At 43.4% G+C, this 15,413-nt stretch overlaps 1 protein-coding gene across 3 annotated transcripts in view; it reads left to right on the top strand.

Annotated features, from left to right (window-relative positions):
- Window positions 1-13,528: 13,528 nt before the first annotated feature.
- The window catches only part of LOC117501398 (ras/Rap GTPase-activating protein SynGAP-like), a 97,527-nt gene continuing 95,642 nt past the window's right edge, over window positions 13,529-15,413 (top strand). For 2 of the 3 annotated variants that reach the window (XM_034160274.1, XM_034160271.1), the window contains exon 1: window positions 13,530-14,581. The gene's annotated coding sequence lies outside the window, so the exon portion shown is untranslated. Of the gene's footprint in view, window positions 14,582-15,413 lie in introns of all 3 variants that reach the window. The other variant, XM_034160272.1, reaches the window with a different exon arrangement.

Below are 15,413 nucleotides of genomic sequence, written 5' to 3'. Positions count from 1 at the left end.
AATAAGCAATGCAACCCCAGCTCTCCGCCTGTCCCCATGGGCAACGCCAGAAAAATGAAGCGTCCAGCCCCTCTCCAGGAGTTGGGTACCAGAGCCCATGCTGTGCATGGAGGTGAGCCTGACTATCTCTAGTCGGTATCTCTCAACCTCCCGCACAAGCTCAGGCTCCTTGCCCCCCCAGTGAGGTGACATTCCACGTCCCAACAGCCAGGGGCTGTGAGCATGGACCGGGCCGCCGGTCCTGAGGACCTTAAGTCTCTGGATGCTGTGGGACTGTCTTGGCTGACACGCCTCTTCAACATCGCGTGGCGATCGGGGACAGTGTCTCTGGATTGGCAGACCGGGGTGGTGGTCCCTCTGTTTAAGAAGGGGGACCAGAGGGTGTGTTCCAACTATAGGGGGATCACACTCCTCAGTCTCCCTGGTAAGGTCTATTCCAGAGTACTGGAGAGGAGAATTCGACCGATGGTCGAACCTCGGATTCGGGAGGAGCAGTGTGGTTTTTGTCCTGGTCGCAGGACACTGGACCAGCTCTACACGCTCCATCGGGTGCTCGAGGGTTCATGGGAGTTCGCCCAACCAGTCCACATGTGTTTTGTGGATCTGGAGAAGGCGTTCGACCATGTTCCTTGGGGTACCCTGTGGGGAGTGCTCCGGGAGTACGGGGTCCGGGGTCCTTTGCTAAGGGCTATCCCGTCCCTGTACGACCGCAGCAGGAGCTTGGTTCGCATTGCCGGTAGTAAGTCAAACCTGTTTCCAGTGCACGTTGGCCTCCGCCAGGGCTGCCCTTTGTCACCTGTTCTGTTCATTATTTTTATGGACAGAATTTCTAGGCGCAGCCAGGGTGTAGAGGGGGTCTGGTTTGGGAACCACAGAATCTCGTCTCTGCTGTTTGCGGACGATGTGGTTCTGTTGGCTTCGTCAAATCAGGACCTTCAGCGTGCACTGGGGCGGTTTGCAGCCGAGTGTGAGGCGTCCGGGATGAAAATCAGCACCTCCAAATCCGAGGCCATGGTTCTCGACCGGAAAAAGGTGCTTTGCCCTCTTCAGGTCGGTGGAGTGTCCTTGCCTCAAGTGAAGGAGTTTAAGTATCTCGGGGTCTTGTTCACGAGTGAGGGACGGATGGAGCGTGAGATCAATAGACAGATCGGTGCAGCGTCTGCAGTGATGCAGTCGCTGTATCGGACCGTCGTGGTGAAGAGAGAGCTGAGTAGGGGGGCAAAGCTCTCGATTTACCGATCGATCTACGTTCCGATCCTCACCTATGGTCATGAGATTTGGCTCATGACTGAAAGAACGAGATCGCGGGTACAAGCGGCCGAGATGAGTTTCCTCCGCAGGGTGGCTGGGCACTCCCTTAGAGATAGGGTGAGGAGCTCGGTCACTCGGGAGGAGCTCGGAGTCGAGCCGCTGCTCCTCCATGTCGAAAGGAGTCAGTTGAGGTGGCTCAGGCATCTTTTCCGGATGCCCCCTGGACGCCTCGCTGGAGATGTGTTCCGGGCACGTCCCATTGGGAGGGGGCCCCGGGGAAGACCCAGGACACGCTGGAAGGACTACATCTCTCGGCTGGCTTGGGAACGCCTTGGGGTTCCCCCGGAGTTGCTGGGGGAGGTGTGTGTGGATCGGGAGGTCTGGGTGGCTTTGCTTGAGCTGCTGCCCCCGCGACACGACTCCGGATAAAGCGGAATAAAATGGATGGATGGTGAAATAAGCAATACAGCCAAAATGACAAAAATGCTAAGAAATTTACAGTAAATCATCACAAGAGGTTTCACAAATACGTCATTAACCATTTAGGAATTAAAGCCATTCTTCAGTCTACAGAGCTAATAAGTAATTAGACCAACTAAATATATTGATTATCCATACATATTACTGTATGGTGGCTTAGTGGTTAGCACTGTTGCCTCACATCATGAAGGTTGTGGTTTCGATTCCCACCTGTGGCCTTTCTGTGTGGCATTTGCATGTTGTCCCTGTGTTTGTGTCTTCCTCCCACATCTAAAGACATGCAGGTTAGGTGCACTGGATCTTTAAATTGTCCGTAGGTGTGCGTGCAGGTGTGAATATGTTTGTATGTATGTGGCCCTGCAACAGACTGGCGTCCTGTCCAGGGTGTACCCCGCCTCACGCCCTATGACTGCTGGGATAGGCTCCAGCCCTCCCGTGGCCATGAATTGGAGTAAGCGGGTCTGGATGGACGGATCATTACTGTAACAGTCATTTTTCTGTAGAGAACATTTCCTAGTTACTAACTATGTCTGAGATTTAATTTAAGAAATTCAATCAGTATGGTACTGTATGGTAAATCTGTCTGGAGTAAATGGTTCTCAAAAACTGAGTAACTGAGCAAAGAGGAGTTTAGTGAGGGAAGCCACCAAGATAGTTAGCAACATAAGTATGCAGACAGTGGCATGGTTTTTGTTATTTTTGCCACTGTGCGCCATCACCATGGTGTTGAACTGAAACAATGAAGATGTGCTAGTTTGTACAGATCTTTAGTACCTGACTGTACGCTTCTGTGGCTGTGATTGGACCAGGGCTGCTGCTATGTCACAGTTATATATGTTGCCAACATAACATATATGTTAGTAGCTACAGTATGAAATTTAATGTTTGGAAAAATGTTCATTTAGATCTTCGATGCCTTTTTACCCTATGGGATTTGTGTTTCATGATTAATTACAGCACTCACCAATGTAACAGTAGTCATACAAAGTAACATACATTTTAAGATTAATTTTAAAAAAATGACTTTGTAGGTTTACAGTCGCATGACTTAACAAAGACAGCAACCAGGACAATAACCAATCAATGAAGAATTGATCACATAATGTTGTAAAACATGAGCTACTTTTCAGTTTTAAAGGTAAAGGGTAGTCACATGAGATATTTTAGTCTATAGCACATTGTAAACTTTAATATTTCGGAGCTTTCTTTATTTTTGCAATATCTTTGCTTGGTGATTACTTGTGTTTTATGTCAAAATTTGCATGATACTGTATATTGCTAAATGTGCGTTGAATGTGCGGGTTGAATTTGAGCTGATTATAGTCGTATAACTCTGGTACAAAAAAAAAAAAATACATGCATGGACTTTGAGAAGTGATTCAGGGTAATTTTGGGGTGCTGAATCCGAATCTGAGCTCAAATTTCCTTTATCACATCACGTTTTCGTGCAAGCTGCATGTTCCTTATTGATGGAGAACGCAAGTTACTCATTCACTCACGAGTTTGGCGCCACTAATCATGCACAAAAGCAGCCTCAAAAGCATAGTTTTTAAACCAGGTTTACAAAATGAACAAGAACTGTAATATTGTTCATGGTGCCGAAGAGGTGTGCGAGACTGCAGCTTTTGCTTCAATGCCTGATACGAGAAATATGGTTTCATATCTCAAAATGATGATGTGATTACCAAAAACTAACACCAGATTCGGATTCAGCGTCTCCAGATTAGCCAAAATCCATTGAAAAACTCCATGCAAGAAAAATTGTGTTGACTAGTGTAATGTTTTGTAGAATTTGTAGATTTAATATGTAACACCAATCTCCAGAGAATAACAACAGACTGTATAATACACATAATGATGTAAATTATTTGCCCCCAAAATGCAAAATGAAGAGAAATTAGCATAAACTGAAGAGCCGCAAGTAAAGAAACATCAGTTGAGTCGAGGGAGTTATACTTGTTCAGATTTAGTTACGCTAATGTTGGTGTACCACAGCAAACTGTGACACTTTAACCAGTGTGGCAAAAACAAAATGAGAGTCCAGCAAAGACTGAAAGAGCTGCTAAAATGGGGAGCGGTGGGGGTAGCAAACAATCATTGTCTCAATTCCACCACCTTGTTATTTTTTTTAACTGTTAAGACAGCGATCAGATTTAGCACGTTGTATACATCGTGTCATCAACACGTTGGTGCACACTGTGACGCATTCTTCCACAGCAATGCCAGAAATTATTGGGAGCTGCAGAGCTCAGAGGGAATGTTCCATGTAACCAGTGTGCAAAAGATCTGAGACGTTATGGAAAATGTCTAGAAGAAGGAAAAAGGGAGATTTTGTGCATTTCAGTCCTGCAAACGTCACTGCACCGCTTGGTTTAGTGAAGGAAAAATATCCCTTGAAGCATCGTTGATGATTCTGTCGGTGTTAATAGCAAATGAACATGTCTGTAAATGTAAAGCCGGTAAACATTACAGTTACAGTTTTATGTTTATAAAATGCTCCTCTGCAAGAAATAGAAAATATACTGCGAGCTTTGTCTCCCACATCCTGCATAGTGCATATGTTACCAAATGAACAGTTTTCAGAATAAGAAGAGATGGAACTGCATTATCACTTGTTCTAGTGTGGTAGTTGCCATGGAGACGAGTGTAGGTGGTGTGCTGTGCTGTACTCCATCCGTTGTCCTCTCCCCTCATCTGTTGCCCACCCTCTCTGTTCTGCTATCTGCAACATACGGCGAACTTTCATTACTTCGTTGTTTGCTCACATCCTTTGGCTCAGTGCATTCCCGCCGTATCTGCAAGGCGCCATCGAGAATCTGTCTGGTTTTGAGATGCACTTAAAGATGGTCCAGAATTAGGTGCAAAATGGTGCGTATTTTGCACCAGTATCAAAAGCGTGCCCATTTTATAGAGGGCGATGTAGTTGAATCCAGTTGACTTGGAAACTGTAGGTGTCACTGGATCTCAATCCAGATTCAGGTTTTTTTATTTACATAATTTTTTTGCCTCTCCACCCCACAGGTATGTAAAATATTTGATCCAGAAATAAAAATAGAGAAACATCTAGTCAGTGGTTTTTGAATCTGCATCAAATGATTCACATTAAATAACTGATCTGGTGTCAGGCTTATTGGAACGGTGTGACTGGACACAAATGCTGGATTCAGATGTCTGTAAAACAGGGTTTAATAAAAGTTCAGGCAGGGTTTGGTACACAGGTAGGTAGGCCAAGATAAGCAACAGGATCTAAAGCATTCAGCAGAGACAACTTCACAAACACGGGTAGGCAAAAACCGGACAGAAATGCTCAGACGAATAAGTGCTCAAAATTGGCTTAAGGGCCCTGTCCCACTGGCATTTAGGAGGATTTGCGTATGGATTGCGCACAAAATCGGCCCATATTCGCCAAACATCCGCAGTATCCATGTAACATGCCTGTATGAGTCGGCCGTCATCCGAACACGCTCGTGATCATCCGCAGAGGCATGCATGTCCGCAGCCAGGATTTTTGAGCTGTTCAAAAATCTGGATGTGGATAATATCAGCCTTACATACTCCATATATACTCAATTCATACACAATACATACTCACTCTATGCGCTGTATATCTGCCATTAACCGCTGATATCCGCAACTGACGGGGATTTGCGGCTTGGCAGCGGACTGGGACAGTGTGTAAAACAGATATATTGCGTGCCCATCATGTCCACATCACAAACTAAAATATGTTGTAGTGAATGCATACAGATTGGCCATGAATAAAGTGTTTTTATTACATCTGCTTTGCAGCTGATTTGCAGACAATCTGTGAATGCATAACAAACAAAATCACGTAAACCCAAAGTACTATATGTGGCAGAAAGCGACATACCTGCCAGTCAGTGCCGGTCCAGCTGTGTAAATCCACAAAGACGTAGCTGCTGCAATCCAGGACTTTAACACCAACAAAAGGAAGAGTTGCTGTTTAGCCACAACTCACGCTGAAGTCTGTTTTCTGTGACTCTCTCTCTCAAAAAAAATACACTGTCTCACACCCCAGCGGCTTTCCCACTCCCCAAACTCATGAACAGTTAACCCTCGCATGACAACACTCTGTGATCAACTTGTCCAAGTCCAGCAATTGCTCCAGAGCCTGTATTGTTGGTGTGAATAGTGATGTTGACGGCCCGAGTGCACTTCTTTTATGACCGCAATGCAGATGCCGTGCACGCGCAACACGTGCATGATGCATTCATAATACACCCGTAATACTGCCATGATAATCTCAATGCGTCTGATCCGTTTCCTCACTACATGCGTTATATAACTGTGATTGTTCATCATATATTCTCTCTATATTATTAATATATCTGTAATTCATACTGGGACATTTGTCATTTTTGGCCATTTTTGTTGCGGACGACAACGAACGCCCGTAATTTGTGTACTCAGTTCATGCGCAATTGATCCTCTCCCCAGTGGGACAGGGCCCTAAGACAATCTTGCAACCAGACATGGTGAAAGGTGTGACTTAAACAGAGGGAGTGATTAGCAGGAAATGCAGGGCAGGTGTGTGTGTAAGGATCTGGAAAGGGGTCTGGCAAGCAGGAGAGAGGATCACATGGAAATGCCCATCACCAAACAGAAGACAGCAGACAAGAAAGATCCCTCTACCAAACCCCAAGCAAACATGACAATGACAGAAAATTGGCAGAAACAAAATAAAGAAAACCAAAAGACACTTCACACAAACGCCAGTCATGACATCTGGATCTCGTGTGCACACGTGCACGTTCCCATAGGTGTCGTACCAAACAAGATGGTGTCATTCCATATAGACGTGTGTCCTTTTTTAATCCATGCGAGCTGATCAGCAGCTTTGCTCTGAATTCTCTGGTGTTTAAAAATGTGACCTGCATTGTTTGATAGACTAGGAGAGAAAAATATGATCATGTCATGGACATTTATCTCCTCTATAAATGTGTTTCTTGGTCACCATGTAAGTTCTTCTTTTGCCAATCTTAGCACTCGAGCTATTCTTTTATCAGTTTCCATGGAGATGTGTGTGCACGACTGAGTGTGTGTGGATGGCTCATAGTGGAAAAAACTGAAGATGTCGGCCTATTATTTCCACTTTATATATATTTTTTCCTCTCTTCCATCTCCACGCATCGCTGAGTGACCTGAGTGAGGTTAAACATGTAATAATGTCGCTGATATCTGCTGGAAAACCTTCTGATTCTCTGCAGTCCACTCTCTCTTTCTCCAAGTGCAGGATGAGTTATAACTGATGAGTTAAATGATCATAGTGAAGATGGGAGTATTGCTCGGGGGCGGGGGGCCACTCATTGTGATTGCTTTGAATCTGACAGCTGAAGGAGTATAACATTACACAGGATTATATCCACACTCACGGTTCAATCTCCACACCACTTTACACCCACAGTCTACTGCCTCACGTCGGTGACATAAAGACACGATAAAAATTATAATAAACAGAACCTAACCTGGTTGGGCTTTCTTAAGTGGGGATATACGAAACTTAATCCTCCTTCGGTATGCTGTACCTGAACATAAAATGATCTTCAACTGACTTCAATTTTAATAATCCTTTAGGACCAGTCCAACCGTGGACATTTTACAGTGACCAGATTAGACACAGACTTAACTTTAACCCTCAAGCGTCTGATAAGATAAACTTTATTGATCCCACAGTGGGAAAAATCACTTACAGTAGTCAATAAAAAAAAATGTTTACATTAAAGAAAGGTGACTAAAGAATATTATGTTTTCTGGTGGGTTAATAAATACTAATGTGAACACATTACATGAAAAATACAATATAGTTAGGATAAGTATGGAGAAGGTACAAAATTACTGCACAGGATGAATTGCACAGTTGTGCACATAAAACACAAAAGGTGAAGGTAGACATAGTTGATAGTGGGGACCAAATGAGATCATTTATTGATGTGCATCATTTTCCTAATTTTAATCGGGGAAAAAACTTTCCTACTACGAATTTGTCAAGCTATTTGTCCTGCATTTGTTCATAGAATTTTGCAAGGATCGGCCAGTCGGTGTGGCAAGTATATTCCAAATTGTGCAGGATCACTTATGATCCCAGGAAGATCTATGAGATTGTCAACATTATAGCTTCAGATGGTATCGTAATTTGACAACTCTAATCATTATATTTTACTGTTTTGCAAGGACACATGGTCAACAGACCAAGAATAGCAAAATTTACAGCAGCACAAGCATTGTGACTGATTCTTGATGCCCAGAGTGAAGATGAAAAGGATGATCGACAAATATATTAGAGAGAAAAATATGAAGAACCCTAAAATAACCATTTATATACAACCCCTGGCAAAAATTATGGAATCACCGGCCTCGGAGGATGTTCATTCAGTTGTTTAATTTTGTAGAAAAAAAGCAGATCACAGACATGACACAAAACTAAAGTCATTTCAAATGGCAACTTTCTGGCTTTAAGAAACACTATAAGAAATCAGAAAAAAAAAATTGTGGCAGTCAGTAACGGTTACTTTTTTAGACCAAGCAGAGGGAAAAAAATATGGAATCACTCAATTCTGAGGAAAAAATTATGGAATCATGAAAAACAAAAGAAGGCTCCAACACATCACTAGTATTTTGTTGCACCACCTCTGGCTTTTATAACAGCTTGCAGTCTCTGAGGCATGGACTTAATGAGTGACAAACAGTACTCTTCATCAATCTGGCTCCAACTTTCTCTGATTGCTGTTGCCAGATCAGCTTTGCAGGTTGGAGCCTTGTCATGGACCATTTTGTTCAACTTCCACCAAAGATTTTCAATTGGATTAAGATCCGGACTATTTGCAGGCCATGACATTGACCCTATGTATCTTTTTGCAAGGAATGTTTTCACAGTTTTTGCTCTATGGCAAGATGCATTATCATCTTGAAAAATGATTTAATCATCCCCAAACATCCTTTCAGTTGATGGGATAAGAAAAGTGTCCAAAATATCAACGTAAACTTGTGCATTTATTGATGATGTAATGACAGCCATCTCCCCAGTGCCTTTACCTAACATGCAGCCCCATATCATCAATGACTGTGGAAATTTACATGTTCTCTTCAGGCAGTCATCTTTATAAATCTCATTGGAACGGCACCAAACAAAAGTACCAGCATCATCACCTTGCCCAATGCAGATTCGAGATTCATCACTGAATATGACTTTTATCCAGTCATCCACAGTCCACGAATGCTTTTCTTTAGCCCATTGTAACTGTTGTATGGCTGGGGGGCCTGGCTGCCTTTTTGTTTCTGTCTTTTGTTTTTCCTTCCAGGTGGCTTGCATTTGGGACTGAGTGGCTGTGTAGCTGAGTTTATCAGGACCTCACCCTGATCACCTGCGGCTGATCACCTGCGGCTCGTCAGGACTCACAGCTGTGGTGCATCTTCATGGATTGGAACATGGTGGCATTTAAGACTGGAGTACACAGTGTGTATTTGCCAGAGACTCGACCTTGTGACCAGACGGGTGAGATCGTCGTCTCAAGAGCCATCTCATCATCAGTGGATGCAGAGAACGTCCAGGTTTGATGCATGGTCTGTGAAAGAGGAGAGGGTGAGGTCTCACGCTCGTCAGCACACTTCCTGAGGTACGTTAGATTTTGTGACTAACATTTATACAGTCAGTATATGTGGTGTCCCTCACACCTTGTTATATTGAGCTGTTATGTTAGTCCTTTTTAATCAGCTTCCACTGCAGTGAGTTTGTGAACTGGATGTTCCATACCTGCAGGGTGGGAAGTTGATTAGTAATTAAGCCAGGAAGTGTTTGCTGTTTGTACACCTTTGAGCGTTCTCTCTGTGTGTTGAGTGTGGACTCACAAGATGATTTCTTCATTCACAGACTCGGTTTGTCGCGGCCACCTGGGGGGTGTCGGCGGGGTCCTTGGGTCCGAACTGGTTCTGGCTCCGGACCGTTAGCGCTGCTGGGAGCGCACCGTTTACCACCACGCCAGACCGCGCACTTATTTGTTTGTATATTTTTCACAGCACTGTTATGTTCATTAAACTCTGTTATCCTTTGTACCGTGCTCTGCTTATTTTATACTGGGTCCTTCAAACGCTGGTCGGTTCTCCGGGCTGCGTCCGACACATAACAGTAACCTTGTTTTTTTTTCTGTTTAGGTGTTAATGATGGCTTTTGTTTAGCTTTTCTGTATGTAAATCCCATTTCCTTTAGGCAGTTTCTTACAGTTCGGTCACAGACGTTGACTCCAGTTTCCTCCCATTCGTTCCTCATTTGTTTTGTTGTGCATTTTCGATTTTTGAGACATATTGCTTTAAGTTTTCTGTCTTGAAGCTTTGATGTCTTCCTTGGTCTACCAGTATGTTTGCCTTTAACAACCTTCCCATATTGTTTGTATTTGGTCCAGAGTTTAGACACAGCTGACTGTGAACAACCAACATCTTTTGCAACATTGCGTGATGATTTACCCTCTTTTAAGAGTTTGATAATCCTCTCCTTTGTTTCAATTGACATCTCTCATGTTGGAGCCATGATTCATGTCAGTCCACTTGGTGCAACAGCTCTCCAAGGTGTGATCACTCCTTTTTAGATGCAGACTAACGAGCAGATCTGATTTGATGCAGGTGTTAGTTTTGGGGATGAAAATGTACAGGGTGATTCCATAATTTATTCCTCAGAATTGAGTGAGTCCATATTTTTTTCCCTCTGCTTGGTCTAAAAAAGTAACCGTTACTGACTGCCACAATTATTTTTCCTGATTTCTTATAGTGTTTCTTAAAGCCAGAAAGTTGCCATTTGAAATGACTTTAGTTTTGTGTCATGTCTGTGATCTGCTTTTTTTCTACAAAATTAAACAACTGAATGAACATCCTCCGAGGCCCGTGATTCCATAATTATTGCCAGGGGTTGTAGAACTACTCCAATATAAAGTCAATGGTGTCAAATAACCCCACTCAGGGGCGTAGCACCAAATTCTGGGCCCTAGGTACTAGCCATATTGAAGACACCCCCCCCCCCCCCCCCCACTGTTATGTTCTTTTTTATTAACGCAAACACCAAATTTCTAATGTGTAGTCAAACCAGGTCTAAATCATGTATACCTTAGATCACACCTGGGAGTCAGAACCCTTTTAAAGTTGGGGGTGCAATATTGAGTTGGGGGGTCTGGGGGACCAAATTGCACCACTTTCTAGAAAAATGATGCAATTTGGTGCATTCCCGTCTGTTAAAATGCACAGGAATGTGATTTGCAGATCAAATCACTGCTTCGATCTGCGAATCACTGCTTCGATTGGTTCAAGGTTCAAAGCAAAGCCGCGCTGCAGAAATGGTTGATTTATATGGAAGAAACGAAACATTTGCGGTAAAACAAAGTTATTTAACAACTAATTGATGACTAAATTAGTTGACAGCTATTTTAATAATCGATTAAATCGATTAGTTGTTTCAGCACTACTAAACATGTCCTCTATCTGTCAGATCCAGTTTGGGATGTGTGCGTGTGTGTGTGTGTGGGGGGGGTCGCCTGTGCGCCTGGACTAACCATTGTACAACTGTGCAGGGGTGGAAGGGCCCTCAGAGATCTTCATAATAATAAAGATCATAATAATAATAATAATTATTATTATTGTTACAGATTAATAGGTGTTGGTTATACCACCAACACCTATGGCATGTCTAATTCTGCCATTTATTTAATGTCAGAATTAGACATGATACGTCGCAAGTTGTAGACCGATCTACGGTAGCAATTTAACATTTAGCATAAACGGCAGTTGTCAGAAATCAGTGTTCAAGCTAGCTGTCATAACAGTCAAATGAAAGTTTTCAACAAATGTCTGGATTTAGGGGGAACCACAATTTATGACTATTCTTAAGCCGACACAGTTTGTTTGACTAATAACAGGACATTTTTCAGAAAATGTTAATCACAGTAAGTTTAGTGTATATGGTAACGCTAATGGTGATGCTAATTGCATATCATTTAGCATGTACTGTGGCTAGCACTTTCTTATGCATGGTCCCTCAGCAGTCAAAAGTGCACCATGTTGATGTAATCATCTTTAACGTTAATTGTGGGAATCTTGCAATTTCCGGAAAATCTTTATTACTGGTTAATAGATCAATCCAATTTTGTACAACGCAAATCTTATTACAGTGTTGTTCAGAAAGAAGACTGCTGGACTCAGCTTTAATGGTTGCTTTGTATGTGTGAATTTTTTATTTATTTATTTTGAAAAATGAGTTTGGGAAGGAATCCAAAGCAACATAGCAATGAAATAATGTGAGAAACCTACTTTGCACCCATTGGCATGGTGATGGTACGATAACAACTGAAGAGGTTGTTTGAATAAGGTTAGCTTATGTAACGGAGGCCAGCAGGTGTTGCTGTGCAGATGTAGTTAGTAAACCTCACTCCCAACAGCTCAAAAAGGATTCTCTGGTCACAAGGCCAGAGCCCTGGGTTTTAGCCTTCTGGTTAGAGTCCGACTCCCATGCCGATCGTGAGTTCGCATCCCAAGGGGAGCGAATGGGCGGAGTCATAACAACACAATGCAGAGTGCAGCCACTACACTTAGACCTACTTGTTCTAAAATGGTATTTCTCCTGATATCAACCCTACACCAGCTTTAGAACCCTAACCTAAAAAAAACTAGGTTTAGATCCTAGTTCCTGGTAGTTTCTTCACTGTGGATGTGGCACATGGTGAAACGCTTCCCTATATAAATTTAGTAATGCCTTCAGCAATATGGTGTTTGGTGATGCCAATATATTTATAGGTGAACGAAGGCCCAAGTCTTTAGGGTCTTGGTTGTGCCCGTCTTGCTGTATGGTTGTGAGACTTGTACACTAACCAGTGACCTAAGGCGATGACTGGATATCTTTGATACTAGGTGTCCTCGAGTGATTCTTGACTACCGCTGGGATGACTTTGTATCAAACGAGCGGTTACTAAGAGACTAAGATGAGGAGTATCACTCACACTGTGAGGGCTCGTCAGTGCCAACATTTTGCCCAAGCGATCCGTTTCTCTGTGCATGATCCAGTGTTGAAGACCCTAGTAGCTGGAGAAGGCCAAGAGCACACCCACTTTTCACCTGGCTGTGGCACACAGATTATTTAATAGATGTGGGACTGGTTGTCTGCCTGGATGGTTGCCATGCAGGACCCAAAGCAGTTCCTTGGTATTGTGGATGCGTCAAAGGCAGATCCAGTGCATGCTCCCAGACTTGACTTGACCAGCAATATATGTTCTACGTAATAAAATGCAAGAATGTGTTTATAACCACACTATGCAATTTTAGGGTTCAGAACCTGGAGTTAATTTAGAGTTCTACTGCAGTTGCCCTATTTATTTCCCATTCAGCAGTTTTTGGAAAACACGATTTCTCTCATATGGCACAGTTGTCATAAAGTGAATAGAGCACTTGGAGGCTTGATTGCTAAAAGTAAACTTGTCCTTTAATATTCAACATGCAAATAAGCCCACTTTAATAAGATTGTTAAATCCAACATGGGGACAAACATTGTTTAAAATTGTGGGCCAGATTTGATATATTTGGTGAGGAACCTTTAAATTCTCAGTTGGTCCGCATGCGGCCCTCGAGCCGCTACTTTGAATCCACTATGTTAACGTGTCCACTTAAAAGAGGCTTAATTTTTTTATTTTTTAAGTAGGCGGTATCCGACTGAAGATGTGAACTTGATCTCTTCACTCTCATTTCCACCGTAATTTTCGGGCGCAGCGGGAGGCGCGCGTTTCCATCCGCGCGCTGCACGGCGCATGTCGAACCTACCTGCCTTTCGAGGCGCTGCTTTCCAGACTCTTATCTGCTTTTACGCGCTATCTCCGCCCTCCGGGGAGACTTCTCCGGTTACCGAGCGTCTTATTTATTTATTATTTTTTACGCACTTCCGTTAAGTCAAAACTAGGCGTGACGGACTGACTGCGGGAGCGCAAAGGACACCATCCGTGGGATTTCACGCCTGCTTCTGTGTGTGTGGATTAAACGGAACCGTCGTTCTGCCGCACAGGGCGAACTGCGGACGCTTTGCAAGGTTTTAGGGAACAACTGTGCACGGATCTGGTGCACATTTTGTGGATGCGCTGAGCTGGAGAAACCACTGCGCTGTTCATTCGGACGTTCCGGTGCGCGCAGCAGGTACCATCTTTAAAAAAAAAAAAAAAAAAAAATCTCCTTTCGGCGTGATGATTGCGCAGAGGTCCTCAGGTGGGAGCGCAAAGGAGCAGATCTGAGCGCACAGCCTGAGATCCAGCTGCACTTGGCATTAATTAAGCTGCCCCGAAGTGACGCAGAGGGCCGTTTGAAGTCACATGTGCCCCGAACAAACGATTAAAATGACAAAAGCCGCTCCGAGGAGGGAGCGAGGAAACTGCATTGGCATCACGTCTCAGCTCCTGGGGTGCGAGAGAGCAGGAGGACGGGGAGCAGAGGAGGAGGAGAGGGAGGAGAAGCAGTGGGGAGCTGCTGACAGCCAGGCTGTGGCTTCAGTGATGGACTGATCGGTGACAGACAGCTGCACGTTGACGGTGGACGCTTTGGATTGTGGGTCACTGACAAGAGGAGCTGCAGAAACACACACATACACACAAAAACTGTCCTCATGATTATAACACAGCTGTTTTACAACGAGGACAACACCGTCATTTTATTTGGAACCTAAAGCTCAGGTCTGTGCAAACTGATCACCCCCCCCCCCCCCCAAAAAAAAACAAAAAAAAACAAAGCAAGTGGACGTGGAGCCTCAGTTGGTGTCCTGGAAGCCACTAATGTAACTAAATCAAGATTTCATCTCCAGGAAGCCCAGAGTATTTGGGTAAGTTGTGTTGGCTTTCCTGTCTGGCCCAAACCAGAGGCGGCCAAATTCTTTCCTTTAAAGGGGCCGTGGATGAGGAGCCAAAAGTATACGACCATGTTGTGTGAATTACACATAATACAATTAAAATGTACTCTATTAAATAGAAAGTTAAAATTCTAAATCAAAAATGATTTCTACATTATTTTGAATCCTGTATTTTTGCCCGGGGTTTGTCACAGGGGATCTTCTCAAGGTACAGTGCACCGCTAGTGGTCGCTTGTGAAACTGTGTCAACTTCAACATTAGCGTTGGGTTGAAAGACGGTGGAGAGATGAGTTGTGCAATGAATCAGGAATAACATTAAGATAATTCACAAAAACAATCATAAAATTGATCAAAAACAATGACAACTGTCAAAAAATTTGCTGGAATCACATCTGTTGTTAACATTTTCTGTACACAGTAAACATGCAGCAATGCAGTGAATCATCCTCTTCCAGATTTATGACATTGACAATTTCCCATGATGCTCTGCCTACTTTGGCTCATCCCTATGAACTGATTGGTGAAAACAGTCAATTGCGGATGCCTGATGTGGCCTGCAGGCCCCAAATTGGGCAGCTCTGGATTAACAGTGTGTTGATTGGCCACAGGAGAACTTTAAAGGACAAGTTCACTTTATTGTATTATTCATTTAGTTCTTAGTTACCTTAGACTTTCTAAAACATTGTTGCCATCAAGTCTTGAAGGACTCTTCTCACCTTTAACAATTGTGTTGTAGTATGAGAGAAAATTATTTTTCCAGAAATTACTGAAAAGGAAATAAAATCTGTACTCAGAAAAAGTTGGG

This window comes from Thalassophryne amazonica, chromosome 20 (assembly GCF_902500255.1).
Source record: "Thalassophryne amazonica chromosome 20, fThaAma1.1, whole genome shotgun sequence".
Classification (NCBI taxonomy): Eukaryota; Metazoa; Chordata; class Actinopteri; order Batrachoidiformes; family Batrachoididae; genus Thalassophryne; species Thalassophryne amazonica.
Note: the sequence above shows the minus strand (reverse complement) of the source record. Positions and strands in the feature narration are given on the sequence as shown.